This window comes from Aulonocara sp. 'chitande type north' Nkhata Bay, linkage group LG7 (assembly GCF_057382095.1).
Source record: "Aulonocara sp. 'chitande type north' Nkhata Bay isolate Kocher_YH1m ecotype deep benthic linkage group LG7, A_spYH_male_GT1.1, whole genome shotgun sequence".
Taxonomy (NCBI): Eukaryota; Metazoa; Chordata; class Actinopteri; order Cichliformes; family Cichlidae; genus Aulonocara; species Aulonocara sp. 'chitande type north' Nkhata Bay.
Window position 1 is genome coordinate 10,410,320 of NC_141350.1, and position 6,203 is coordinate 10,416,522.

Genomic DNA, 6,203 nt, shown 5'->3' on the forward strand with positions numbered 1-6,203 from the left:
TATCTTGCTTTTCACACCAGCCCCTCCCTCTGCTGCCATGTCACGGGAGAAATTTGAGGATTACCCAGTTCACGCCCCCAAATCCTCCAAATCAGTGAGCACAAAATCACTGCTGATAGAGTCAGACTGGCATAGGTGAAAAGGATGGACGAGAATAAAAATGAGTCTTTATTTTCTAGTCTGACAGGAAATAAGCACTACCTTAATGAATATCTTACAGCCGAGAGGAAAAAAGTCAATGACAGGTTTAGCAGATGTAGGACCAGGCAGTATGAATTGTGCGTCTAGAAAACCCAATTTGGCTGAAAAGACTCACATCAGCTTTAATGCTAATGGAATTGCTAATGGAATTGGCAAAAGCCTTAAGTAAAACATTTTGCTGTCTTTCTCAGGCATATCTTGCTGACATTATTAAGCTTTAATTATAAAAGGCATGGAGAGTGTGTGCATTTGCTTTGTGTTTCCAGATCTTACAATATCATACTTGGCAAATCTCTGAAATCCGCATTTCAACCATGTGACAGCATAAACCTTTGTGCACCTCAGTCTATGTAGCATGTAATCATACAAGCCCTGAAACGGCCAATCTATAATGGTGTCGGTGCCTGAATGGCATCAGAATGTTTGTACAGGTTCTGTGATAAGGTCCAGACAGCCAGCTGTATATAATTGAAGAGGTGTAAAAGAAGATGGGGTTTTAGACTACAAGGAGAGTCCTGCACTAACAGTGTACAGTGTCAGGGGTAGCCTTTCTTCAGCTTGCATGCAGGCACTTTAACTAAAATGTATATTTCTTTTGCAAAGAAATCCAAATCAAATTCAATAGCATTGCTACCAAATGTTTGCAAAAAGAGCATTTTTTATTATTAGTATTAGTATTTTCAAATTGCACTTTATTCTCAAATGTTTTCAGTGTATATGGTATTTATATACTGCATGCTGCAAAATGTGTTTTAAAATAAATATTATTTCTGACTAATATGAACCAATGGAGATGTGCACTTCTTGCATTAGTTGCTTGTTTTCTATTTGTGTGGCTCTCTTAGTATTCAACTCTTGCGGCTTGAAAGCCTCTAGTGAAAAAGAGACGATGACCTTGCATGTGTGCGTAGTGTGTGTCCTGATGATTTCTAAGATGGACACCATGAAGAGTGAGAGGCATCACTTTCTGGTGTATTTTTCATCAGGGAGTTTTGCAGTATACTCTTATATCACCTTCACTGGCACTCGCTTAGTTGCTGAACAGCAGAGAAACTGTACCACCTGGTGTATGTGTGTGCACCAGGGTATATCTGTATGTGTGTGTCTGTGAGTGCGCGTCTGTGTGACTGAGTGTGCACACTGTACTCAACCTGCCCAGGGAGAGGATCTATTCTCTCATCAAATATTCACCAGCAACCACAGGCTCCCAGCTGCCTGCTGCTATAATGCACACATATTGCTATGTTATTCAGTGCTTGACGAACATTCAGCTGTCAACTGAAAAAAAAGTGCCTCGTAAAATGTTTGAACAGTCCATTTTGAGAATCAGTTTTCAGTGTCTGCAGCTCCCCTGGAAGTGTACACATAAATCACATGTTTAAAATTTATTCACAACCATAGATCAAATCAACAATGTGTGGCATTTTCATGAAAAACAGATCATTAAACTATGCTTTAAAAGCAGTTCATGTATTTTAATGCTAACATTCAGGATGTTTAATTTATACTAAAAAATATAACTGGGTAACTCTTAGCTGAAAGAATAATACTGGGTTCTGCCTTCCTATACTTTAATAAACTAATGCGTATTAATGAAGAAATATAGTAACGCTATTGGTTTTATATGTTTCAACTAGACAATGTTAGTTTCAAAGCTCAGACTGTTGAACTGTTGAGGCAAATTTGGAAAGTTAAACTGCATTTAAATGTGTGGTTCATGAAAGAACTGGAGTGTGGCAAAAGAAAAGCTGTGATCACTTCCAAAGTATTAGTGTACAACACGACGCTTTGAAGAATATCTCTGAAAGTGTCATGAAGTGCTGAACAATCTGCTTAAGACTACTAATTTGATCACTCATACAAATCCGTGTATTTTCTGTGGATGAAACTAACAGATGCTGGTACCTTACAGCCTTAAGCACTTTCTGTTTTCACTCAGGGGCCCTGGGATCATTTAGCATTGGGTAAAATATCTTTGTCCTCATTGGTTTCTTCATCTTTTATCACCTGTCTGCAGCAGAGGATGCTTTATATTTGTCTTTACTAAAACACCACACTTAGGTTTAGTTACATTTGGTCTCTTATACCGTAACTATTTTTTTCATTTTATGTTTGTTTTCCTAAGTATATTTCACAAACAGGCTAGAAGAAAATCACATAATGCAAATAATAATGTCCAAACGTCATCATTATTTTCCTTTGCTCCCTCCCTCTCTCTCTCTCTTTCTGTGCATATTGATTAGATGAATGGTTGAGAGGCTTCAACGGACAAGCAGGCTGAATGCCTACTGTATATGCTTACTTAACAGGATGCAAATCCTTGAGTACATGCATTTCTGTAGCTGGGATCAACAATAAATATAGATGAATTCTTGCAGCTCCATAGTATGTCTGAGACTGTTTCACTTCTCTGTAACCAAATAATAATCTCTACATTTATATGTAAATCAAGACTTTTCATTGTATTACTCCTGCATATAAAAGCCAATACGACCAATATTTGCTGCTTCTCAGTGCATGTTGTTTGGTGTTTAACAGCCTTGGCCAGCTGTTGGAGCTGACATGGTACAAAGGTCAGAGTTATGTAATGAGCAAGACGCTGGGATAAAGAGATGGATTAGAGGAGAGAGCAGCCCCCACAGGGACATAAATGTAGTGATTACACTGAGATTCATGACGCAGTATTCATGCATTACTTTCGCTAAACAGTGCACTTTACTGAATAGAGATGTTAAATAAAGCTGCACAGATGCATTTTTTTTATTGATTTTTTGTTTATTGCTTTGTTTTCCTATCTCCTGACTGTGTTGTTGTTTTAAACTTTTTTTCTTCTCTCTTCAAAAAGAAATTTCATTTCATATTAGTATGTAGGCATTCTGTTGGTAAAATATACAAATAAATGCCAAAAAATAATGAGTTGTGCTGAGCAGCATTACAAATTTTTACCTGTCTGTCATGCACGATATTTTAGGGCAACCAAGTTTTTCACTTGCATCCGGTACCTCTCTTGGAAGATTTCGAGTTCAGGTTTCCAGATGAGGCAGTAATAGAATTCAAAGTTTGTTATCCCTGGAGAGGCAAACCCCAAAGGTGACGGGAGCACAGAGCTCCCCATCACACACCTCAGTGGGTATACGTTACTCTGTGCCCTCTTTTCTTTGCTTTATTCTCTTCACAATTTCCCTATCTCTCTCTGACTCATTCTGCTTTCTCTGCTTTCCCTTGCCTATCAGTCGGAAAAGCCAGATGATCTACACTTCCCATCTTTCTCACTCGCTCAGCTGTCCTTTCTAAGCCTCTCGTGTCTTCTGAAGTATGGGCGCTGTGGGAAACATCGCAGCTCCCATACTGATGGCTGGTAGATGCCTACCAGCCATCACATTGATGGCTGGTAGGGATCTTTATTATTCACAAAGTCATTCCTGGGATCAGAGAAAAGCACACTGACACATGAATCAGAGTGAATCCTCTTGAATGTGTAATTTGAGTTTTCATGTCTTGTATAGGTGACACATGTGCTATTGCAAGCAATATACAAAAACAAAGCCCACTCAGGGGTCAGTACAAGCTCTCTCACTTTGGTTATCTAATGTAGTGGCTGCTGGGGAAATATACTTCTATGACAGCTTTGTCATTGAGATAACACTGGGCAGCATAGCACATGTTGTCCTGTTGCTGTGTGTACAGTGTTTTTGTGTATGACATTTTTTGTATTATCATCCATCATACAACCTCATTTCCTGAAAAGTTGTCACAATATGAAAAATTCAAATAAGACAGAATGATTTGAAAATTTTATAAACCCATATTTCATTCACAACAGAAAATAGAAAACATCACATTTTAAAATTATTATTATAAGAAGAAAAATAATGTAATTTAAAGTTTTATAGGAACAACCTGTCACAAAAAAGCTGGGACAGAGTCTTGTTTACCACTGTGTAGCATCCCTGTTTTCTTTGAAGAACGGTCTGTAAACATCTGTGAATGGAGCAAATATCTGGACTTTTGGATTCGCAGAAATGTTCCACTCTCGTCTGATATACAATTCTAACTGTCAACAGTCCAGGTTTATAGTATTTTTCATTTGTGAAACAAATCTTTTTAGTTGGAAAGGTCCGCAGGCAGGCCGGTTCAGCCCCTGGACTCTCCTAACACAAAACTGTGTCGTTATAATATACATGCATATACCTTTCAGCACTGATGTTGCCTTTCCAGATGTACAAGCTTTCACTTCCATAGCTAATAATTCATTCCCATACGTTGACAGATGCTATAAAATACAAAACAAAACCAAAATATACTAAAAAATATTATACAAGAGAGAAAACTATGAGAGCTATCTGTTCATATTTGCTGGGCACAGCACAATCAGTTGTTGCAAAAATGCACAGGGACACAACATTAAAGAGTGTTAGTACTTGTAGCAGATCATTTACCATTTGTTCATTTTCCACTGCCTGATAACCTCCCCCTTTTTTCTGTGGCATTTTCACTTGTAATCAAATACAGTGGATTCTGATGGAAGCAGTGCTGTGTGGCAACAACAAAGACAACAGGGGACAAAAACGGGAAAATTGCAAACAGAGGAAAAGACTGAGCATTATCCTCAACAAAGCCAAGGAAGGGTACTGTTTTTATTACAGAGCCCTTTGACTGTTGGGGTCTTTGTTGGTTTACAGAGTTTTGAGCACAATTAATTTGCCTCTCAATCCTAAAATGCATAATTAATATGAGTTGTTCCAGATTTATTATTTTCTTTTCCATCTGTTTTCATCTACTCAGATGGAATCCATGTGTTGGATCAGAAGACAAATTTAGGAGGTGAATTAAGGGTTTAATTCCATAAGAAAGGAAGGCACTTTGGAGCTTAACTAAGAGAACAAGTTTCATGTAGTAGAGTATGATTTATGAGTGACCACAGGGACTACTGGTTACAGGGGCCCAAGAAACAGTGTTAAAAACTTGACCGAAAGAGAGAAAAGGATTCTTTGATGAGGAGGTGAGCTGAACTGAGTCTGTTGCTATGGTAGCCATGTGGAATAAATCAGCAGCATGAATTCCATTCTGAAATGCCTTCAGCACCCCACTGACTCAGGTAGACCCAGGCGGAATGTGAATGAGTCTGATGTCCCAGTATGTATTTCACTCTGGAGAATAAAAAGAACCCTGAACAGATGTTATTGGTTGCCCTAGATGTATTTTTCGGTGACGGTGACATTTTATACAGGTAAATACATACTGCACTATAATCAGTGTTGGGGGGTAACGGAATACATGTACCGCCGTTACGTATTTAAAATACAAAATATGAGTAACTGTATTCTGTTACAGTTACCGTTTAAAAAGGTGGTATTCAGAATACAGTTACTTTGGAATATGTAACGGAATACGTTACAAAATACATTTTGGGTCATGTATTCTGTAATCCATAGTGCAATATATTTTAAAAGTAACCTTCCCAACACTGACTATAATATAAATGCAAAAAAAAGAAAAGAAAAAAAAGTGGGGCTGTGGTTCATGGCCAGCCATCTCCACTTTGGTCTTAAGGACATCAAGTTCCAGAAGTTTTGTACTTTCTTCAGGTGCAGCTCGGCAAACCTGAACTATGCTACCACCTTCTTTTAATCGGGAAGCAACCTTCTCTTGGCAAAACTTCAAAACAAGCCATAGTTGTCCAGTGCAAATGGCACTTTTCTGAACTTTAACGTTTGATATTTTGATTGCTGCTTACAGAGTCTGACATGTAGTTCTTTTTTGCAGTTTCTCTGAGCATCCTCAGTCTTGCTTTCTGATGAATTTGCTGGGATGTCCACTCTGGGAAGATTGACACCCGTCTTGAATGTTTTCCGCTAGTGAACAGTCTTTCTCACTGTAGAATGATGGACTTCAGATAACTTGGAAATGGTCTCATAGCCCTTCCCAGATTGATCAGAGGCAATAGTTGCTCCTTTAAGGTCATTGCTTTCCATTCCCTTTCCTTCTTTTGATTATGTTTG